Below are 14,556 nucleotides of genomic sequence, written 5' to 3' on the forward strand. Positions count from 1 at the left end.
GAGTTGTTTCAGTTCCAGTAGATCAGAGTGGACCTTATGTTGAAGTGATTGCATCAGGTGTGTCAGAGAATTTTTTGTTGGATACTGGTGCTGCAAAGAGTTTGATTATGCACTCTAAACTCCCCGGCGCACCTTTGTCTGGCTTAACGAATGTTTCAGTAGGTTTTTCTGGCGCCCCGGTTACGAATCCGATTTCTAGTCCGTTGTCTATTTCTGTTGGACCTCGTGAATTCGAAGCACCCCTCATTTTGACGAAAGGTTGTGGTGAGAATTTGTTGGGATTGGATTTGTTGAAGAGATTGTATGCGACACTATATTGTTCTCCTTCAGGAGTACACCTTACATTGGGTATGAGAGTGATCTCTCCGATGCATTTATCTAAAGATCGACTTCCACCTGAATTGTCTTCTCTCCCTGATTCTCTTTGGGCTACTGGTCCTAATGATGTGGGTCTCTTAGAGATTCCGCCATATGTTGTGACGTTGAAAGCGAATGCTAGATTGCCACGTATTCCACAATATCGAATTTCCAGTGATGGTGAAAGAGCACTTCTGGCGATCATCTATGATCTGATTGAGAAAGGTGTGATTGAGGAAACGAGAGGTAATGTGTGCAATAGTCCGGTTTTGCCTGTTCTGAAAAGAACTGATTCTTCACAGCCTCCTGTATATAGGTTTGTGATCGATCTTCGAAAGGTGAATAAGATCGTTGTCTCGCAATTTCCTGTTGTGCCTGATATCACCGCTTTACTGACTTTGATCCCGGCTACAGCCACGTGGTTTTAGGTGATTGACTTGAAGAATGTCTTCTTCAGCATCCCGATTGCCGTGGTGAGTAGAGATATTTTTGGCTTCTCTTTAGGAGGACAAAGATTCTGGTTTTTAGCACGCTCCTCAAGGCTATTGTGAGAGTCCATCGATCTATAGTCAGGCTTTGAAAACACAACTTGATTTGCTTGTTTTACCTGATGGTGCTGCTCTTATCCAGTACATCGACGTTATGTTAGTTGCTGCTGACAATGAAGAGATCTGTAGAGAGGCTACCTTGCCGTTGTTACGCCATTTGTCTGATTTCCATCATAAGGTTTCTCTTTCGAAGTTGCAATATTGTCGACAAGAAGTTACCTACTTAGGTCACCTCTTATCAAGGGAGGGAAGGAAACTGACCCCAGAAAGAATTCAAGCTATTGCGAAAATGAGTGTGCCTACGACACAGAGAGAAGTACGTGCTTTTCTGGGTATTACATCGTACTGTAGACAGTGGATCCCTAATTTTTCATTGCTTGCGAGACCTTTGATAGCTCTTACTGTTAAGGATACTCCAAATCCTATTCCTTGGACTGACGAATGTCAGAAGAGCTTTTCAGAATTGCGCGATGCGTTGTGTTCGGCTCCTGTGTTGGGTACTCCCGACTACAGTAAGCCGTTTACATTGTATGTCCACGAGAGAGAGGCATGTGCATTGTCAGTTTTGACTCAACAGTTTGGCGATAAGCAGCGTTCATGTGCTTATTTCTCGTCGACTTTGGATCCGGTAGCTAGAGCGTTGCCGAGTTGTTTGAGAGCTACAGCAGCAGCGGCTGTTTCGATTCGACAGTCTGCTGGTTTGGTTATGGACAATACACTGATTGTGATGGTTCCACATGCAGTGGATACCTTGTTGAATCGTACCAAGACACAGCACTTAACTAGTGCTCGGTTGTCGGGTTACGAATTGACCTTGTCAGCGAGTCATGTGCATATAAAGAGATGCAACACATTGAATCCAGCTACGTTGTTGCCGATTTCAGCTGAGACAGATGTTACTGAACAGCATGATTGCTTCCTTAGGACAGAGGAAGAAACGAAAGGGAGGATAGACCTTAGGGATACACCTCTTCCAGAGTGTGATGGTACCTTATGGGTTGATGGTTCGTGCTTCAAGCTTCCGAATGGTGATATGACTGCGGCATATGCTGTTACGACTTTGCATACGATTGTTGAAGCTGCACGTATCCCACATAATTCAGCGCAAGCACTAAAGTTGATTGCATTGACAAGAGCGTGTGTGTTGTCGAAAGGAAAACGAATGACTGTGTATACCAATAGCCAGTACGCGTTTGGTGTGGCTTATAGTTTTGGACGTTTGTGAAAAGAGCGTGGGTTCCTGACTTCGCATGGAGCTAAGATTCAGCATGGTCAGTTGGTGAATGAACTTCTTGAATCTCTTACTTTGCCGTTGCAAGTTGCGATCGTGAAATGCAGTGCGCATAAGAAAGTTACTGATGATGTTGGTCGTGGTAATGCGTTTGCAGATGAAGTTGCGAAAGAAACTGCGAGAGATGTGATGAGTCGAATGTATGTTGCGGGTCCGGCGAGATGGGTTCCGGATAGAAGTATGTGTGAAGACACGATTGAGAGTGTGAAATCCATCCAAGCTGAAGCTACAGAGAAAGAGTTGAATGAATGGAGAGAAAGTAAGGGTAAATTTGATTCGAATGGTTGTTGGATTGAGTTGTCAGAGCATCAGAGATGGTTGTTACCCGATGCGTATGTACTTCCAGTGGTTACGATGGCTCATGGATTGGCTCATATTAGCGTGAAAGGGATTTGCAAGTTGTTAGCTCCAGTATGGTAGAATGCTGGTATTCCTAAGTGTGCAGAGAATCTGGTTAAGAACTGTATGGTTTGTTTGATGTACAATCCTGGTACGGGAACTCCAACTCCAGCTGGTCATTTTGCTCCTCCAAAGTATCCATTTGAGGCTTTGCAGCTAGATTTCATCCATATGGAGAGGTGCAACAACCTGAAGTACGTGTTAGTGGTTGTTTGCTCTTTTTCGAGATGGGTGGAAGCCTACCATTTGAAAGATAACACTGCTTTGTCCACAGCTAAAGCCCTTATTAAGGAATTTTTCCCTAGGTATGGTTTGCCGAGAATGATCTGGAGTGACAATGGGAGTGAATTTATGGGTCAAGTGATGAAGAGAGTGTGTGATGGATTAGGAATTAAGCAGAAGTTCCACGCTGCAAATCACCCCCAATCAGCTGACTTAGTGGAATGCTATAATGGCACTCTTAAATTGAAATTAGCCAAGATTCAGGCGAGTTCTGGTTTACAATGGCCAGACACCTTGCCATTAGCCCTTCTGTCCACTAGGATGACTGTGCATTCTTGAATGGGACTTAGTCCATACGAGGTGGTGTTTGGTCGCCCGGCGAATGTTTGGGGAGTGCAGAGGCCGACAAAGTTTTGTGAAATAGAGCATCCGGTATTACTTGACTACCTGTATGAATTGATGGCTAAATTGCGTGTTTGCATCAACAGGTTCATGATACACTGCCACAAGCTTCTGAAGATCCAGGACACGCCATCGAACCTGGTACCTGGGTGCTGGTAAAGAATTTCCAGCGGACCAAGAACAAGCAGCCCCGCTGGAACGGCCCCTATTTAGTCCTTTTGGCCACCCGTTCTGCAGTACGAGTGCACGGTAAAAAGAACTGGATCCACGGCGTACATTGTAAGAGGGCCCCTTTGCCTCTGCCGTACGACCGGTGGGTCCAGAAAGGACTTCCTGATTCTGAGACGAAGACCGTGCCTCGTTTTCTGCCTTTCAGCGATGCTCGTTTGATTAGAACGAACTCTGAGCAAGAAAGTAATGATCGTTTACAAGAAGCTGTGCCTCCGTCAAATCGTTTGAACACTTCTGAACCTGAGCTCCTATTCCGTGAACAGACATTGCCCGGCAAAGAGCGTCATAATTTGCGACCGAGAGTCGCTGGACAAATAAAGTGAAATTCTTTCTTTATTGATTTTGAAGGTTTAGCTCTCCTCCGAGGAACTATTTTGATTTTTGTTTTTCGAATCACCATCCGGGTTCAGCTGTAGGGTCGCGGTGTCAAGTCTTTGGAGTGCAAGCCGAAGACGTTAGGTCGACGGTTCTGGTTGGTCTAAGGGAGTTTCCATGGACTGACAGACGCATTCCTTAGCATAGAACATCCTACCGCCGCGAGCAGCAGATAGAGAGGATGGAGTTTTTCGAGATGGAGAGACCTGTTGAAAGAATAAGCTTTAAGAGCAAAATTTGTAAATTAATGAGCAGAAAACGTTTTTATTATTGTGTTTGTTTATGCTGTTTAGCCTAATGATGTTTTTAATTGGCTATGTGACATTCTCTTTTCAAGTGACGTTCATGCCCACTATGCAACCTATGCCTCCTCCTACTGTTTCTTCACATTCTTTTCACCCTCTGCCCGAACATGAAACTGTTAGAAGATTGGAATTTGCTAACAATTCCTTTGTTCAGCTTCTGCACCAACACCAGCTAGTAATGAACACGACAAATTGTTGGGTTTGTGGCCTCATGCCCCATACTACCGATAAAGGTATTCCTTACCTGGTTTTGCCTTTTAGCTACAATGGTTCTATTTGGGCATACAGAATGATGTTCATTTATGCTCATGGAGTCTATCCCCAACGTTCCGTGAAAGATGGTCCAAAGACTAGTGCTCTGGTCAAGGGTATAGTTGACATGATATGGGGAATTAGTTCCTATGAGACTATCCCGAGAGATGAGACACAAGCATACATTGGATGGAACGTTACTGAATACGGAGTTAGTCTGAGTGTTAACCAGCAAGCGAAGAAATCCCCTCCGATTTGGATAGTGCCCCATCAGGGTCATCATTGTCTGCAAGGTAATGGCAAGAATCCGAGAGCTCAGTTAGGGAAGAGCGTCTGTACTGAGACGTATGTTTTTGCGTCCCAGACTTCCCCAGCGTTTCTAGCAGCCAAGGGTACCTATTTCATCTGTTACGATAAAGCGTATACATGGTTGCCCCCTGACTTCTCGGGCACATGTTTTGTTTTGTTCCTGTTGCCTCCCACATTTACAGCTGCGGCAGATTACCATAAGACGAGAGTTGCTAGAGGTGTCTTCAGTTAGGAATATACCACAGGACAAGAATTGGGAGATTTCTTTAAGGGTTTTCAGCCATTCTGGGGACCTATGGCTAATAGCAGGAACATTCGACATTTGACGAGAGTGGTTGAGTTCACCATAGTCGAAACTGCCGGTGCCCTTAGTAACTTGACTGCTGAGCTCCAATTGGATCGCCTTATGACTCTTCAGAACAGAGTTGCATTAGATGTCATACTTGCAGATAGAGGTGGGGTATGTAAATTGATTCAATCGAGCTTCTGCGTTTTCATTCCAGACAACGCTCCGACAGTCTTCCAGGCCATTTCCAGGCTACATAAGATCTCCAAGTCTGTACATATAGACGAAGGAGATTGGTCGTTGATGGGATGGTTTTGGGGATTGTTAGCCACGTGGGGGTGGAAGATTCTGATGGTCGTTGGGATGATCTTAGCTATCCTTTTCCTGTTCTGTCTTTGTGTACAGTGTGCTCCTGCCATATGTGGCCTTTGTGCTACTTCGTGTGCAAGGAGACCTGTCCAGAGAGAGATGCTAAGTACTAGGATGATGCTACAGCAACATCTTGATGATATGATGAATATAGACCTGGATTCAGACTGACATGGGTTTGGGTTTGTTGCCTATGTAAGGGCAAAAGGAGGATCTGAGGTTCCGTGATTCTGAACTCGTTCAATAAAAGTCGTCGTATCTAGACGATTTTGGAATCAGCGGACCGCAAATGACGAGTGCGGTATGTATGAGTGTTTTCGTCATAATCGATCAATGAGAACACTACGTATTCAGAGATTTCGTTTGAACCTTCGGTTCAATTTTGTGAACGGCAGCCATTTTGTGTGGTTGCCCTCATAAAAGGCCGATGACTACGGCCGAACGAGTCCTTGGGACACGTACACCTTTAGCTGACTTTTGTGTGACCTGAACGAGCTGACTCCCATGCCCGAGGCTGACCTTGTTGAGCCAGTTCCTTGTTAGGCAGCTGGTCAGATAGAGATCAAAGAGCAGGACATTGCTGAGTTTATGGTACATGCACACACCCTTCTATCTTGCTTCTCATCTGCTTCTGGTCCTTCCTTTATGGCTTAATTACTGATTTGGGTTGAGGTCTTTATGATGGGTCCGTCCGGCCTGTTCGAGCAGGAATGTTGGATTTTGCTTGGTCATTTCTGGTGGGCTGGACAACGGAAAGTGGGTTTGTCGTTATGAGATATGTTTGAAATGTCATCCTCCGATTGGTCCGTTTGTATGTAATTGATGCTAGCCTGGAATGTGAATTTTAGCATAAAAGACGATGCTCCGCTCTATGAATTTGTGCAGTCTCTAGCGAACCACCCGTGTTGTGCTTCGTAGACCTCTGTTCCTGGTTGCAGCCAATAAATTTTGTCTTTGACGTCACCGAGAAGTGTCCCGTGTCTCTGTTTGCCAAGGCATGGGAATCCGAAGACATCGGGCGTTTTCCCTGGCGCCGCTGGGTTCAAAAATCCCGTTCTTCAGTAGTAGAGGGGTAGTAGAGGGGTAGTGGGGTAGAGGGGTAGTAGAGGGGTAGAGGGGTAGAAGAGGGGTAGAGGGGTAGAAGGGTAGAAGAGGGGTAGAAGGGTAGAAGAGGGTTAGAAGAGGGGTAGAGGGGTAGTAGAGGGAACACAAAATACGATGTAAAAAGCTCGAAAAGGTCTGGCGAATGAATTATAGCGAGCTGGACAAACAAATTCTCAATTCCGAGCAAAGACGCTATAAAGAAAGAATCCTACATGCAAAAAAGGCCTTTCTTTCCAAACAGATAGAAGATGCCAGCAATACCCCCAAAGAACTTTTCCAGACGGTCTCTTCCCTAGCAAACCCAAAAACCATAGAAATTCCCTCCAGTCTCTCACTATGTGAAAGCTTGGCCACCTTTTTTTGTGAAAAGGTCGAGATCATTGTCTTTTCCTTAGATAGCCAGGTGAAGATTTCCTCCTCGATTGAGGACCCAGATTCCCTCAGACCTGCGGTTAGTCTTCAACATTTCGAACCCATCATGGAAAAGGATGTGATGAGTCGCATACAAAAAATCAAATCAGGCTCCCCTCATGACCCTTGTCCCACTGCAATAGCCAAACTAGCACCAGATGCCATCGCTAGGGGACTCACTCCCCTTTTAAATCAGATGCTGGAGAAAGGGGAATATCCTTCCAGATGGAAACGAGCCTCCATCCTGCCCCTGCTAAAAAAACCTAAGTTAGACATCACGGAAATGAACAACTATCGCCCGATCGCCCGACTCCCCCTTCCTGCCAAAATAATAGAAGGTAGCCTGAATGCACAACTAAGCACCTTTCTAAAAACAGGGGATCATCTTGACTCTTCCCAGCACGGTTTCCGTGCGGAACACAGCACGGAATCCGCTCTGATCAAATCAATGGAAGACATAAGGCAAGTGATGGATATAGGAGGCAGAGCGGCCCTGATTCTGTTGGATCTTTCTGCGGCCTTCGACACGGTCCACCATAACTTACTGGTGGACCGGTTGAGGGCCTGTGGAATCCAGGGAAAAGCACTAAAAATCCTTCAGGCGTTCCTGTCCGATAGAACACAATCAGTGGCGCTAGGAGACTATGAATCGCAGTCATTTGTACTGCCCTGTGGAGTCCCCCAGGGATCTTCGCTTAGCTCTACCCTTTTTAATGTTTATGTGTCTACCCTCGCCCCGGTGATTAGATCGTTCGGTTTTCAACTCACGGCCTATGCCGACGACACACAGATTGTGGTGTCCCTGCTACCCGGCAACACTGACAACACAGCAGACAGATTCAAAAACTGTATGCACGAAGTGGGGTGCTGGATGGCACAAAGCTGCCTCAAACTGAACTCCTCGAAGACAGAGGTCCTGCTCTTTGGAGCTAGAGAGAACTTTTGGTCCCCGAGGTGGTGGCCAGATGAAATGGGACCACTCCCCGTGCCGGTTGACAAAGTGAAAAACCTGGGCATACTTGTGGACAGCTCACTGTCCTTTAAACCTCAGACTAACGCACTCTCTTCCTCCCTCCATTACACCCTTAAAACCATCAGAAAAATTCTCCCGTACCTGGAGAAGAAACACAGGAAAACTATTGTTACTGGTCTAGTGCTCTCTCGCCTAGACTACTGTAACAGCCTGATGTTAAACGCCCAGCAGAGTGTACTCAACAAACTCCAACTGTTGCAAAATGCAGCCGCCCGCCTGATCACCGACACTCCCAAATTTGCTTCGGTATCCCAGGACCTGGTGGCACTACACTGGCTGCCAATTCGTAAGAGAATTGCATTCAAGGCTTTGTGTATGGTCTTTAAAGCCCTTCATGATATGGGCCCCAGACACATGAAACTGCTCTTTCGCTGGTATAAACCAGCACGAACCCTGAGGTCAGGAGAATTGGCCCTGGTTATGGTCCCCAGAATCAAAAGAGCTCGATGGGGAGGTAGGAGCTTCTCCCTTAGGGCGGCAGAGGCCGGGAATAAACTTCCACTTATGCTCAGACAAACTCAGAATCTGATGGCCTTTAGAAAAGGACTCAAGACTTGGCTCTTCACTCAGTAAGCCTGGGCTCTCACGTTTGCCCTATCAAACCAGCGCCAGGACACCTCCGGGTATCAGAGCACTCAATAAATGTGCTAAATAAATAAATAAATAGATGGATAGAGGAATAGTAGAGGGGTAGAGGGGTAGAGGGGTAGAGGGGTAGTAGAGGGATAGTAGAGGGGTAGTAGAGGGGTAATAGGGTAGAGGGGTAGAAGAGGTATAGAGGGGTAGAAGAGGGGTAGAGGGGTAGAAGGGTAGTAGAGGGGTAGAGGGGTAGTAGAGGGGTAGTAGAGGTGTAGTAGAGGGGTAGAGGGGTAGAAGAAGGCAGCAGACAATTCCAGTCCCATGACTGCTGAAACATGTGGACCTCTAGTTCTTACTAGCAGATATTTGTTAAACCTGCTTAATTCTCTGCTCTGTTTTTTATATTGGAAGACAGAAGGACATCATTAAAATTATTTTTCCCTCTTATCTCTTGAGGTAATATAAATTTTATGGCCATGTTGTGTTCCCTAGCGCGTACCCCACCGACTCCATGTACGAGTTAAAGTGCATGTAACTTCCCTCCTGTACCAGCTATGAAGACGCAAATACATTTGCGTCCAACGTTAACTTGTCCTCTTCCAGACCCACCATGAATGGGTTTGATGGTCCGTTCCTAAGTATGCTATGCCAACGTCTTTTTGAAGTGTACTCCTACGTTTTTCCGCCTGGCTGAGAGTAGGCCCTGAATCTCTGCCACCGAGCCTCTTTTCTGGCTTCTGACTGCGAGGGCCCCTGCCCAAGCAGCCCCCGTACCCGTGAACTCTGACTTACTTCTAGCGCGGCCCTCCGTGCTCAGCTCAGCCTGCTGCCTGCCAAGATTGACTATAACCTTCGAGTTATCTGTTTTCCTCCCCGAAGATGCATTCCAGCCTGCTAGTTTCAGTAAACATCCTTCTTCAGCTACAGGGCTAAAGGGCCGACCTGTCTTTATGCAAGTAATTCATAGCCTCTGTTGCCATGCTTCCCTGGAAGGCCCCATGCCCCACGCTTCTCATACAGACACTCAGGCGCTTATACACGCACTCACAGCAAGTACAGAATAGCTTCTGCTCTAGAGACCTTTCTGCCCAGATAGCTTAGTTCCTAAACATCAGATATCAGATATGATAGAAGCACAAGTTGATCTGACATGCCAGACTTCTGTCTCTTTCCGTCAGTGTAAATGTCAAGTCCCCTGCACCCCGTCTATCACACGTCATGCAGCTGCGCGCGCATCCAAGCTTCCGATTTCTGCTGACATTGCAACATTCTGTTAGCACCACCCCTTGGTGCCACCCACTTGCGTCACCTATCAGTGACGTTTCTAGCACACACCCCTAGTTCACGCCTAGTTTACGCCTCTTGATGATGTACTAGCACCACGTGTATACTGTTATCTTGTCTTCTCTCAGCTGTTACGCCTCTTACATTGAACATTATGATGTAAATCAAGTATATAAGCTATGTATTGTCAATAAACGAGAGCGCGCTCATCTATCCCTTCTGACACCCTGTGTGGTGGTCAGAACATGATATCCTGATTCCTTTATGAGGAATAAAACCCTTAGAAACTCTTACACCACGGACTCTGTTTTCCTTCATTCTGATTGAGTTATTATTAATTAAGTACTTACCTGCATAGAAATTAAGAGAGTAAATTAATTATTTACGTCATTTGGCGCCCGAATAGGGACCCCTCCCCCACCTCACGCGCCGGAAGGTGCGTTGCAATCCGTGTCCCCTGCCATCAGTTAGACGGACTACACGTGTACTGGCAGGATTTCCTGCATCCCCCTCTGACACACGGAGGTGACGAAGACTGCGATCAGTGCCCAGACGAGGCGGTGAGGAGTGCGGAGGATCCCGACCAGAGCCCAGCCGAAAGAAGCAAGGTCCGAGGTGTGAAGAGGCCCACCAGTTTTCCGAAGTTTTCCGAAGTTTTCCGAAGTTTCCCAAAGTTCCGAGTCGAGTCCAGTCGAGTTTTCCGAGGCCTTCTGTTTTCCGTGCTTCCCGGTGAGTACCATTGCTGGGTCGTATCTAGACGGGTTTGGGTACGCAAGTCCGGTCTGCACTGTTTTTAGGCAGTGTATCTGTACTGTTTAGCAGTATATAAAGTATTCCGAATTTCTGCACTGTTACAGCAGTGTATCTGTATCGTTGAGCGGTACATTCAGAGTAGGGGGAAGTTAAAGATGTCTTTAAATGTTTCATGTGATTAATGTCGTGGTATGAATGTGATTGTTTTTGTGCATTATTGTGTTTTTCTTGTTTAAATAGTTACAGGCGAAATTAAGTATTAAGGATCAAGCATTTCAGTATCAAGTAGGCACAATGCCGTTTTTCAACAAATTAAAGCAGATAGGAACTAGGAAAGGGATGTTAGAGGAAGAGATTCCAATTCCCCCTAGGGACACTCCAGGTAATTTCATGTATAATAAGCATGGCATAGACGCCATCTTGTATCTAGAGTTATGGACAGATTATACCAAGCACCTAGAGGAAAGATACCGATGGCCAGTTAACGGAACATGGGATGCCGAGTGCATCATAAAGGTAGAAGAAATATTACGGAAAAAGAAAGCTAGACAATCTCAGAAAGACGCCATAGAATTTTGGCGTAAGGAATCACGTAAGCGTGCTGATAGAGCACTCCGTAGAGAAGACAGGCTTAAAGAATCAGAAAAGGCCCAAGAAAACGAATTAGTTACTGAGGGAATTCGAGTAAAAGTAGAACAAATAGATCGTATCCAAAATGGCAAAGTGAACAACATGTATCTTTTGGCCGATGGTACCCCTGACGCCATTTCAGAAATACCGAAAAATTTGCCGTCACCATTAGTTCCAACTAAAGTAATGCATAAGACTACTAAAGACATATTCCTAAATTCATACCTCGAAGATGTAGCGCCAGCTTACACCAATCTGCCTGTTCGTGCCCTGCCTACTGACAGGGCCGGGGGTGGTACTGCTCCCCAAGATCACGCTCAGCCGACACCGAAAAAGACTAGTTCCGTTCCGCCAGCTCCGCCACTTCCCTCACCTAAAACTGATTTGCCGAAACCACTTCAATCAGATCCTACTAAAAGACAAATTCAGATACTGACTACACACAGAGATAATGCCCAAGCTTCCGCTTCAGGAGGTGCGACCGCGGGTCTCCAGACCCCGCCACCGACTCACAGATTAAATCTCAGAGGTATGCAGAGTCCTCTTACGCACAGATCCCCCCGTTCTTCTAATTCATCCCGCCTTGGCGCATTAAAAGAAAATATGTCAGTTTGTAGATATGATCCAGAACCCGGACAGGACGACTTAATGATATTAGCGTCATTACGGTTAAGATCTGCTACTGATAGTTTGTTATGTTATGCAGGAATGAAGGAGCGCCTAGATAGAATATATGAGTTCGTTCAAACGGGAAAGGACCCCGACAGTATTAAGGATGCCCTGGAGAAACAGAAAGTTAACATGCAAGCACTGATACTACGATTTTTCATAAATTGTCTAATAAGAGAACGAGACAGGCCCGGAACAGATCAGAGTGAATTAGATGCATTGAACAAGTGGGGCCAAAATATAGCTGATGGAAAACATGACAGACAAAATTGCATAGAGGCTATGTATAAAAAGATTAAGAAAGCAGTGATAGCAGTACACGAGAAAGAGAAAGAAAAGGCTCCCTCCGAGGAGGAAGAAGAATCTGAAGAATCAGAACAGACTACAAGCACTATAGCATATGTAGGTAAGGGAACTTATCTAAGGAAGGGTATCCGTCCAGAAAGCAAGAGAGTTTTCTTCTCTGCCTTAACGAATCCGAATTCTGCTGAGCATCAGTTCCAGGAAACTGATAAACGGCTTCGAGATCGAGTTGGGTACCATGTACTCAATTCTATGGATGAACAAGAACTAGCCCGATCCGCGGTATCATGGGCCGAAAATGCAGATATATATAATGATGACACCGTAGCACAGACATTTCTGAACCTCTCCCCCGACGAACAGAAATTAGCAGGGGTATATATGATTCAGCACCTTCTCATTAAGTACAGAAAACATTATTCCGATCCAGGTCCCTTACACGAGACACTAGAAGCACTATTGATGGATAGATGGAGAGGTCTAAGCACTAAATTAATTCAAATAATTCTAGAACAACGGCACAGATACGATACCTTTGTAAGCTCTGAATATGTCCCCGCCCCACCTCCAGAAAGAAAAATGTACCATATGCAGTGCGGGGGTATTGAAAGTCAGAACCCCTTGCGAGAGGTGCACCCTGTTATGGGTGAGGATAAAACTTTGAAACGCGTGTATGTGCACACGCCTCTGACTAAATTAGAACTGTTAGAAATGAAGAAATTAGTACCATGCCATGATAAAGACCCTGCGGGTTTTCATAGAGAGCTCAAAGACATGTTACTAATGGGGGACTACACATATGATGATATTATGAAAATGTTGAAGGTATTATTGCCCACGGGTATATTCGAGAAATTAAAGGAAAAGGAATGGGAGGTGGGAAACACAAAGATTGCCTGGGCAGAAATAGAGGATGAAGAAAAGAAACGGGTTCCAGGGTTAGGCCTTGGGGACAAAACGAAAGCATTACCAGGTTTAATAGTACAGGTCCTGCCCAGATTATTGACAACTAGAAAGGAGGATTGGGATGCCATCTCGTCCTGTAAACAGAAACATGATGAAGATACTAGCGACTTCTATTCAAGATTCGAGAAATGTTTTATTATCAATAGTGGCCTCCAGCCAAGTAGCGAGTCGTACCCACATCTTTTTGTATCAAAGTTAGTCGAGAATTCCCTACCGTTAGTTAAAAATAGAGTGTATAAGGTCGAGAGTACATGGCAAGCAAATACGCCATCCCAGATGTTACAAATGTTACAATATCACCAGAATAGAATTAGGGAAGAACAAGATCAGGAACAGAAGCGTATGAAAGACACGAAAATGAAAATGTTAGTAGCCCAGACGGTCCCATCCGACAGTCACAGGAAAGGTACGACCCAGACAAGTCACACTGCAGCTCCTGTTAAAGGGACATGCAATTATTGCAAGCAGCCAGGTCACTACGTACACGAATGTTCAGTTCTGAAACATAACATAGCGACAGGTAAAACTAAAGAAAGACCGCATCCGCCTAGACAAGACCATAACCAGCATCAGTCTACACAGAATACACAGCCTATGCATGCATCTGCACAGACAGCACAGACCGTAGCAGTACCACAGCCACAGCCCATTGCTGCAACTCAGCAAGTCTCACAACAGATGTACCAGTATGCCCAGTCTGCTTACCCCGAATATTCCCGATATACATGAAACAGCCTAGAGAGGGAAGGTGGCTTGCCTCTTATCGAGATTCCTGTAGATCAAGAAGGTCCTTATGTACACAGTCAAGTATTGGGGAAAGATAGAAAGTTTTTAATTGACACAGGGGCAAGTCGCACTACAATAAGTCATGACGAAGTTCCAGGGGCACCCCTCTCAGGCTCACAAAATGTTTCCCTTGGTTTTTCAGGACAACCTATTGTAAATGAAGTATCAGAACCAGTTCCCCTGGCTGTGGGTCCATTATCACGCGTTACAGACCTGTTACTAACAAAATCATGTCCGGAAAATCTATTAGGAATTAAAACATTGAAGGCTCTAGGAGCTATAATATGCTGCTCCCCGGAGGGAGTTAGACTCTTTCTGCGGGATTTCAAGGGTCATTACGTTCTTCGTGAGTTTGACGTCAGATTGAAAAATGTACCTGATTACTTGTGGGCAAAAGGCCCAACTGATGTAGGATGTATGCACATTACACCATACCGCGTTACACTCAAGGCAGGTGTTGTATTACCCAGAATCAGACAATACAAGTTACCACCCGATGCTGTAGCGGCTTTACTGAAAATCATTGAAGAGCTCATTGCCCAAGGAGTGGTCGTCGAAACCGACTCCAATATCTGTAATTCACCCATCATTCCGATTCTTAAACGTACTGATCCCAATGCACCGCCAGTATATCGGCTGGTGATTGATCTTCGAGAATTGAATAAATGCATTATCCCACAGTATCCTGTGGT

The sequence above is a fragment of the Lissotriton vulgaris genome, chromosome 10 (genome assembly GCF_964263255.1).
Source record: "Lissotriton vulgaris chromosome 10, aLisVul1.2, whole genome shotgun sequence".
In the NCBI taxonomy this organism is placed as follows: domain Eukaryota; kingdom Metazoa; phylum Chordata; class Amphibia; order Caudata; family Salamandridae; genus Lissotriton; species Lissotriton vulgaris.